We start from the raw sequence: 9,016 nt of genomic DNA on the forward strand, positions 1-9,016 counted from the left end.
GTATATACGTGTATATATGTATATTATAATATATATACATATAGTATAAATATATAATGTATATGTCTATATACATGTGTATATGTATATATACTTATATATGTATTATAATAATATATATTACATATACATGTATGCTATTATTATAATATTAATATGCATATGTATATGGGTATATTATAATAATAATATACGTGTATATATCTATATGTATTTATATATTATATATGTATATATGTGTTTATATATATACATGTATATACATGTATATATGTACCTTAATATATAATATAATATATGTTACATATATACATGTATACATGTATGCTATTATTATAATATTAATATGTATGTGTATATGAGTATATTATAATAATAATATATGTGTATATATCTATATGTATTTATATATATTATATATGTATATATGTGTATATATATACTTGTATATGTGTATATACATGTATATATATACATTATAGTATATGTGTATGTAATAATAATAATAATAGTAATATATGTTATTAGTATTACAATATAATATATGCATCTCATACATTGGTAAACATAGGACTAGCTAATCCTCCCTTTCTACATGGGATTAGTAGTCCCCTCTTAAGGAGGTGTTTTTGGTGGGCCCGGTATTAGCAATCCCATCTAAGACTAGAATTAAATGAAACAAACATGGTACTAAATTTAGTCCAAGCCAGTCCAAGCCAAGCCTGTGTACCAAACAACCCCTAAGGAGCTTTTGGATTGTGAAACGGAGGTCGTGGGTCCCGTGGGCCCGGTTGACCTAAATTGGGAAGTTTGACTGCCTGTTGACCGAGTGTCTCTTGAAGCTGTTCCATTGTCCGAATTGGGTAGTTGGACTTTAGAACGTCTCATTCCTAATACACTTACTAGAAACCTGGGAAATTAGGTTATTTAATTCAAAGTTCTCGTTCGAAACACTTCGTATTAATCTCGTACACGTATTCTGAAATAGGTACTTCGACCACGCATACGCAGCAGGCGGGACTCTCTGAGGGTCAAGCAGCGTGGGACTATCTGTGAGTGGACATTTATTTTCAAATCTTTTACATGGTTTTATGATGGGAAATATTATGCATGATGTTTTAAATGGTATATTGAATATATTAATTATTCAATTGTTGAAAGTGATTATTTTTATGATGCATTGGAAATATATTTTTGGGTTTTGGCATATTTGAGTATCTTGAGTATGTATATAAGGATTTTGAGAATTTCTATATATGTTTGGCTATGTGTGGGGTACTTGGGTTGTTGAGATGAGATTGTGGAAAGTGATGAGTATAGAATGTCAGTTCGGAGTGCTATAAGCACTACCCTATGTACCTCCTCGGATTTGGAACTTGGATACGGAAACTTGAGATACTTGGAATTGTCGGAACTCAGGGCATCCTTGATGGAATGTTGCTGTAGACCCTTGATTGGGTAGTCTGCGCGCGTAGGACTGGTCACAGAAGTACGGGTTTTGAGGCTATCGATGGTACGTGCTGGCTAAGAGTTGGCCCCCAGTTGGACGGCTCGTTCCCTAGTCACATGGTGAATTGAGGAATTTATTTACTGGGACTCTGCCATGGTGACTAGTCAAACAATCCCCTGGTTGGATTGTTTCCCCGGTACAACTAGGTGTGGTTATATCATATTATATAATTATATATATAGCTATTCATTCGTTCTTGTTTCTCGGTGAGGATACTTCCTTATCGGTCGTGCCAATAGGTACGCTTTCGAGAGTTTAGTTGTGGGATTGTAAAATTTGGATGGTGGGTTTGTAAAACCTTGCTTTATGGATTTCGGACTTGGCATCCGGTATTTGATTTTGATTTGATATATATATATATGCTTGATTATGATGGTTTTGGGATGCATTTGGATTTCTTGCATGGTTTTCTAAACGGTAGGGTTATATTACGTTGGTTTACACTGAACTGAATTTTTATTTTTGTCCACTCACAATTTTCTATTTTGCGCCCCCCAGCCAGTAGTTGACTGAGCTCCGCAGCAGAGCCGGATCGTGTGCTTCCGAGCCTTGAGCCTTCGTAGGACTCTTTCTTCATGTTATTTCCTTTGAACTCTGTTTTTTTTGTTGTAATTGAATTTCTTAGACATGCTCTGTTATCACCCCTGTTAGGGTTTGATTTGTGAGGCCGGAGGCCTTTGTTGTAAACTGTTTATTCGCTTGAAAACATGCTGCTGGTTGGGATTATATTATGTATTTTTATGCATGTTGGATTTTGTTGGATTTGTTCAATTTATAGGGGAGACTTTGCCAAAATTTTTGGTAGAGAGTTTTGAGTTTTTAGTAAGTGGGCCCAACATCGGGGTGATGTCAATAACAAAGACAGGGTCCGCTCCGGTTTTCGGAAAATTTCGGGGCGGGTCCTGTCATATATACCTATGCAATAGGCAATAGGCAATAGGCAATATGACATAAATGATTATTAGCCGATTCAAGTCATAAGGGGCAACATTGGAACGAAAAATGATTTTAAAAATAAAATAATAAAAGATTACATCAAAAAATATTAAAAAGGAAAGTAATTCTATATGCCATAAAAGTCAAAGGACTTGGATCAAAGTCACCAAATATGAGGATTAAACCCAACTCCTCAATAGGAATTTGGATTTATATCAACTTTTCTATATAATTTAGAACATCTTTGACATTTTCATCAATATATCGCTAATTAACCGCATGATTCATCTGAATAGTAACCTTACTTAAGATAATGAAATGATCATATGACTAATACGAATGTCCGCATGAGAGGTCCATATATAGCACCCCCACTATAGAATTTCGCAAGGAAGCGCCATTCATTTGTCACAGAGTACTTGGACACACACCAGGGCTAAAGGCTTAAAGCCGTCGAGCCTTTTTGGCTAAGATATATAAAAAATGCCAATCTCAATTTAACTTTTGAACTCTGTCTTTTGTGTCCAGAAAAGGAAGATTAGAAAGATTTGTTTTACTCGTTGACCAAAGCAGAATGAAAGATTTGTTCTACTGGATAGTTGATCTCTTTCATTGTCTTCTCTTAATACATAATTTCCAAACCTTTAACCTTAAGAGCATCCACAACACAATTTACCTTTAACCTTTAAATTTCCGAACGGCCGACTTCTTTCTTGTATACTTCTATGTACCTGAAAGATGGATGGTTGGAGGGCCATTCATGCATTTAGTACTCCTCGAGAGGGTAGCAATGGAGTCTGAGAGTCTCCAGTAATCTCTCCACTTTATGGCAGATGAAAAAACTCCTTGTTGATAAATATGTGAACATTCTTCACTTTGTCTGCGAGATACATGTAACTATGGAACAATAATTCATGTCATTGCGTTTCTTCTGTTACTTCACAAGGGAAAGATAAAAGTAAAATAATCTGCCGACAAAATGTTCCGAGTCTTAAATAATTTCTTGCTTATAGACAAGAAACATTTGCAAATATTTTAATAGGCTTGAATTGAGTGTTTTTGTTATTGATGTGATGTGAGCACAGGCTCGGAACACTTTCATTTTTGTGTGTAAGCTTTCATATCACTTGGCTAATTAAAGAATTCCATAACCCAAAGGTTACAGACAAAACATTCATATCTCAGCACCAGTTGCCAGGGCCATGATTTCTTGTTCTCCTCTCCTTCGCTCCCGGAATTTGAGTCATCATAATCACATCAAGTTGGGAAGTGCTTTTCACAGCAGTGCTAGTATCTGGTAGGGGTGGGCGCGGTCCGGTTCGGTCCGGTTCTCACCTCAAACCAGAACCGAAACCGGTATTATTTAACCGGTCTGGTTTGGTCCGGTTTAAGCAAAAAAAATTTCAAAAACCGGCCGGTTCGGTTCTAACCGGTTCCGGTCCGGTTCTGGTTTTGAACCGGATTATTAATTTTTTAATTTTTTAATTTTTTTAAAAAAAAAATTTTTTTTTTAACTTTTTTTAATAAAAAATTATAATAAATAACTTATTTTTTTAGCTTAAAAATGAACAAATAATCCAATTCATACATTTAGAAATTTTTTGAAGTTGAACTTGGAAAATTAGTGATTATAAAAGTTAAAAAATGGCATTAGATTTTAAAATTTTGTAAAAATATAAATATAAAATATATGACCGGTCCGGTTCGGTCCGGTCCGGTGCGGAGAGATGTAAAACCAGAACCGGAACCGGTTGGAACCGGTTCGGTCCGGTTCCGGTCCGGTTTGTTGACTTTTTTGGTCAACCGGTTTTTTTTCCGGTTTTTTTTCACCGGTTCGGTTCGGTGTTCCGGTTTTCCGGTCCCAATGCCCACCCCTAGTATCTGGCATAGCTGGAAGTAGTTCTTCCACAACAATCACTTTTCCATTGTCTGGAATAGCTTTGCAACAATTCTTCAACAGCTTTAGGCAGTGCTCATCGCTCCGATTATGAAGTATCCACTACAAACAAATGTATCAGAAGACAAGTAGAACAGCTTCATATATATAGTTACCATTGTTAAACTATAGAAGAAAACCAAAATTTTAATTAATGCTTGAGAAATTCAAAAATTACCTTCAAAAAAATGGCATCCCCACTTGGAATTGGAACACTAGCAAACATGTTCCACACCTGCAAAAAAAATTTAACTCCCATTTTATGCTGCAGACTGCTTCCGATGAAGCAAAAACTAAGATTTCACATTGAATCAAATAAATTAAAGTCCTACCAGGATAGGAAGGGGATGATTTACGACATGGGGCAAGTCGTAGTAGATACCCCTTATATGGGGATATCTAGATGTGACCAGATTAAGGGTCACTCCAAAGCCACCACCAACATCAATAAGTTGTGTGAGGTTCTTGTCTTGAAAACCCTTGTAGATGTGAAGAAGTTTCTTGATGACAATGGTGGTGTGGTTAAACATTGCTGTGTTGAACACTTGATTAAACCTGGGGTCCAAACCTAGAAACTCAAAAGTTTGCATGCCATGGACCCTGTTAAATGGAATTCCTCCTTCAACAACTGCATCTTTCAGTTGAGACCCAATTAGTATTATAATTAGCACAAACTATGTGGGTTGTTTCTTTGACTTGGGGAACATATATAAAATTTGAATTATATAGGGACTTTCTTCTATTATTGGGTGGACGATTTATAATTTAATAGTTACTTTCTTAGCCAAGATCCCAGACTAACTTTAATTATGCCATTTTAAGGAATGAGATTGTCTATAAATTTGGGTATAATAACAGTGAGCATGTCTCCTTACACCCAAATTCAATCATTCTCCCAGAGTTTTCTAGTTTCTTCATTATACTAATTTTTTTTTTTTATGTAATGCATGTGCCAGTACATTAATCAAACTAAAATAGATAAAAAGGGTGAAGATTTGGGACACACAAAAAGCTACACTTCTTCTTGACACACCTTTTCAGCCTTTAGATGTTTCTTCACCCTACGGTTGAAAACAAATCTGATATTAGAAGCTTATTTATTATTTTATTGGTGTCATTAACCCAATGCACACAGTACGAGACTACCTCTACATTAGGAGAGAATTTTTTTTCCTACAAAGAGAAACTATCGTGCAACAACGGGGAAAACATTTTTTGCTATTCCCAGTCAATAACATAATGACATATGAGATAACTTATCAACGTATTATTGTATTATTGGCCGGAAATAATAAAACAGGGATATCCTTATTACAATAAAGTATTTTTCCTACATTAGCTGTATATTCTCTTCCCCCTCATTTATACCAACCATTTTCTCTCTCTAACTATTCAGAACAACCCTGTTCTCTGTCACCATTTTTTCTTTCTTTAAAGCACACGTTCCACTGTGTAAAAGCAAGAAGAAGATGAAGATAATGTAATTTTGTGATTCCTTCTGCCAATGAAACCTTTGTATTATGAAGTCCAAGCCTCACCTCACCTCACACAACTATTGCCTTCAACTTGTTTAAAAAACAGAATATAAAGTTATCAAAGAGAAAGAGGACCCATTGAAATCATATAAACATATGCTATGTAGTAACTGAGGACTCGTTTGGTACATCAGACTGTACTGGCTAAATGTCTTCATAAATATATGAATTGTTTTTTAAATATCATATTTTTTGAACTCTTAAGGGCTGAAAAAGTATGTGGAAAAGTGTGGCTTTTTGTGTATTCCTCCATCCCGACTCTATAAAAAATTAGTAATAAATTAGTAATAAATGAATAAAGGAGAAAATAAAAGAGTATAACTTAATTAGTGGCAGGACCAAGAGGACTAAATTAACCAGCTTTCCATGAAGACCTTGTCTTGATCCAATGCCATCAAGGGGCCCAAAGAACCACCTTCTACATCATTCACAAAGTACTTAGATACAGGGCCAAGGCTATAGACCCTTTGAAAATCAGACCCACCATTTTCATCCTCATTAGCAGCAACAAGAGAGCAATGGAGAACAGAGTGGCTGGCGAGGAGCCTGAGGATCCTATCCATCATCATGGGTGCCTCAGAATTCCTGGTGCCAATCTTGGCTGCGATCTCAGACAAAGAGAGCTTGGCGCCTGGACCCTCTTTGGCTATGATGTCAAAAACGCCAAGCTCAATTGCTGATTGCAGAGATATGGACAGCACAGAAGAACCCACCAGCTGCATGGCATAGCAAAAGCTTTCTTCTTCCTCTTCCTTTGTAATTTCATCCCCAGGCTCAACATGATTTATTTTGGGATGGCTTTTCCTCTCCAATGAAGAAGCCATTGTTGAAGATAGAAAAGTCCCACATTTGAAACTTACTAAATAAATAAACATTTATAATAAGTGGTTGCAGGGCTGTCCCACCCTAAGGGCAGGGTAGGTAGCCGCCTACTTTATTTTTTGCCAAATCAAAAATTACCCAATACCCAATACAATTAAATTTCTTCTGCCAACTTAAACCCAACCCACTCAATTTTTTTCTTTTAACAAAAACAATAGACCAATCCACTCAAACTTTCTCCTTTAACAAAAACAATAAAAAGCAATATAAGCATGTGAAAGTTGTACGGAAATTTTTTTCAATGTTGACTAACATTGTGAATTTTGTTAGTGCTTTTGCTAAGCACTGTAATGAGTTAAATTTAATTCGAAAAGCTGAACTTAAAGAGATGTTGAATTCTGGGGAACTTGAGACAGGTAGAGGATTTAATCAAGGTCGTAGTTTGAAACGAGCTGGAGCCACTCGTTGGGGATCTCACTTTGCCTCTATTACAAGTTTGTTGAGTTTATAGAAAGAGACTAAAATACTTCTCTAGGAAATTAGTGATTATGGACCTACTTTCTATGATGTCTTTTGAGTTTATGTTTTCATTTCTTTTGATGGATAAAATTATGGAATTAACCAACTTTCTTTGTCAAATGTTTCAGACAAAAACTCAAGATATTATAAGTGCTTTAAACTTTGTTGAAAACATAAAATCAATTCAAAGATATGAGGGCACATGGCTGAGATGATTTATTCATGAGTGTGGTATCATTTTGTGAACAACATGGTATTGATGTTCCTGATATGAGTTTTTGTTATATGATGGGCGCACGTAGTTCTTGTCAACAAAAAGATTTTATTACGGTTGAACATTACTATCACATTGATGTATTTAATTGTAAGATCCCACATCAACCAACGGAGAGGGGGTGATGTGCCTTATATGTGCACACCCGCATCCATCTAGCACGAGGCCTTTTGGGAGCTCACTGGCTTCGGAGTCGTAGGAACTCCGAAGTTAAGCGAGTTGGGGGCCAGAGCAATCCCAGGATGGGTGACCCACTGGAAAGTTGCTCGTGAGCTACCAGAAACAAAACCGTGAGGGCCAGAGAGGGGGGCCCAAAACGGACAATATCATGCTACGGCAGAGCCGATCCCGGGATCTGACATTAATGATGTGATAGATTGCATGTTGAGGAAGTTACATGATAGATTTCCATAGCAAACAGTTGAACTTATTATGTTGATTTCAGTCTAAGTGACTTGAAAGCTTTAGAAATTGAGTTGGGGTATTTTCAAAATGATATACATCGCCTTCCTTGCTTGAAGGATCTCACCACTCTTCCTCAGTTATGTCAAACTTTGGCAAAAAACTACCATTTGCTTTACAGGTTGATTCATTTGGTGTTGACTCTTCCTGTTTCTACAGTAACAACGGAACGAGCTTTTTCATGTATGAGAATTATTAAGAATAGACTCCGAAGCACCATAGCTAATGAATTCCTTGCTAATTGCATGATTCTTCACATTGAAAGAGAGTTTGCTAATAATATCGATAATGAAGAGATATTTGAGGAATTTAAGATTTCTAAGCCACGTAGGGTAAAGTTTTAGATTTAAATAGTTTAGTTTTGTGTTGCATTCCACTTACTTCTTATTTTTATTTTTTTTTGTTAAGCTTTTATTTATGTATAGATATGCATATTTGAGGGTAAGGCTCATTACGTCCCCCCTGACTTGGTGTATCTTCTTATTTTTATGAATAAAATTTACTCGTACCGACGAGTTTTCAAGGTAAGTTTCGCCTACTTGACTTTTGAATCCTGCATCTGCCACTGAGTGGTTCCACTCCAAATAACACCAAGATCTTTTGTGATAAAACTCCACACATATTGGGTTTTAAGTGGATAAGTTGGGAACAATATCGGTGTTGTTAATAGTAAGTCACTGACCCGTCCCTCTGAAATTTAACATGATATCAAAGCGAGACCACGACCTAGACAACAACCATGATAGCATGGTAGAGGATGATGTAAGCCTAACTTATGTTTTGCCTAAATTATGAAACAAGGTAGTTGTCAATGTTGATTTGACTCAACATTAAACCACTCAATTGAAAAGTCGACCAAACCTTGAGATCTTTCCTTGGCGCAATTCGTCATTCACGGCTCGATGGTGTGCAGTGTGCACTCGTATAGCTTAAAAATATAAAATGCCTTATCGATACTTTTATTGAATATATAAATTTCAGGGAAGCTTTGACGCCGAAGATTAAAGAAACATACAAAGATA

General features: G+C 36.0%; 1 pseudogene; it reads right to left on the reverse strand.

Annotated features, from left to right (window-relative positions):
- Positions 3,496-6,741, reverse strand: LOC18785910 (annotated as a pseudogene).

The sequence above is a fragment of the Prunus persica genome, chromosome G2 (assembly GCF_000346465.2).
Source record: "Prunus persica cultivar Lovell chromosome G2, Prunus_persica_NCBIv2, whole genome shotgun sequence".
Taxonomy (NCBI): Eukaryota; Viridiplantae; Streptophyta; class Magnoliopsida; order Rosales; family Rosaceae; genus Prunus; species Prunus persica.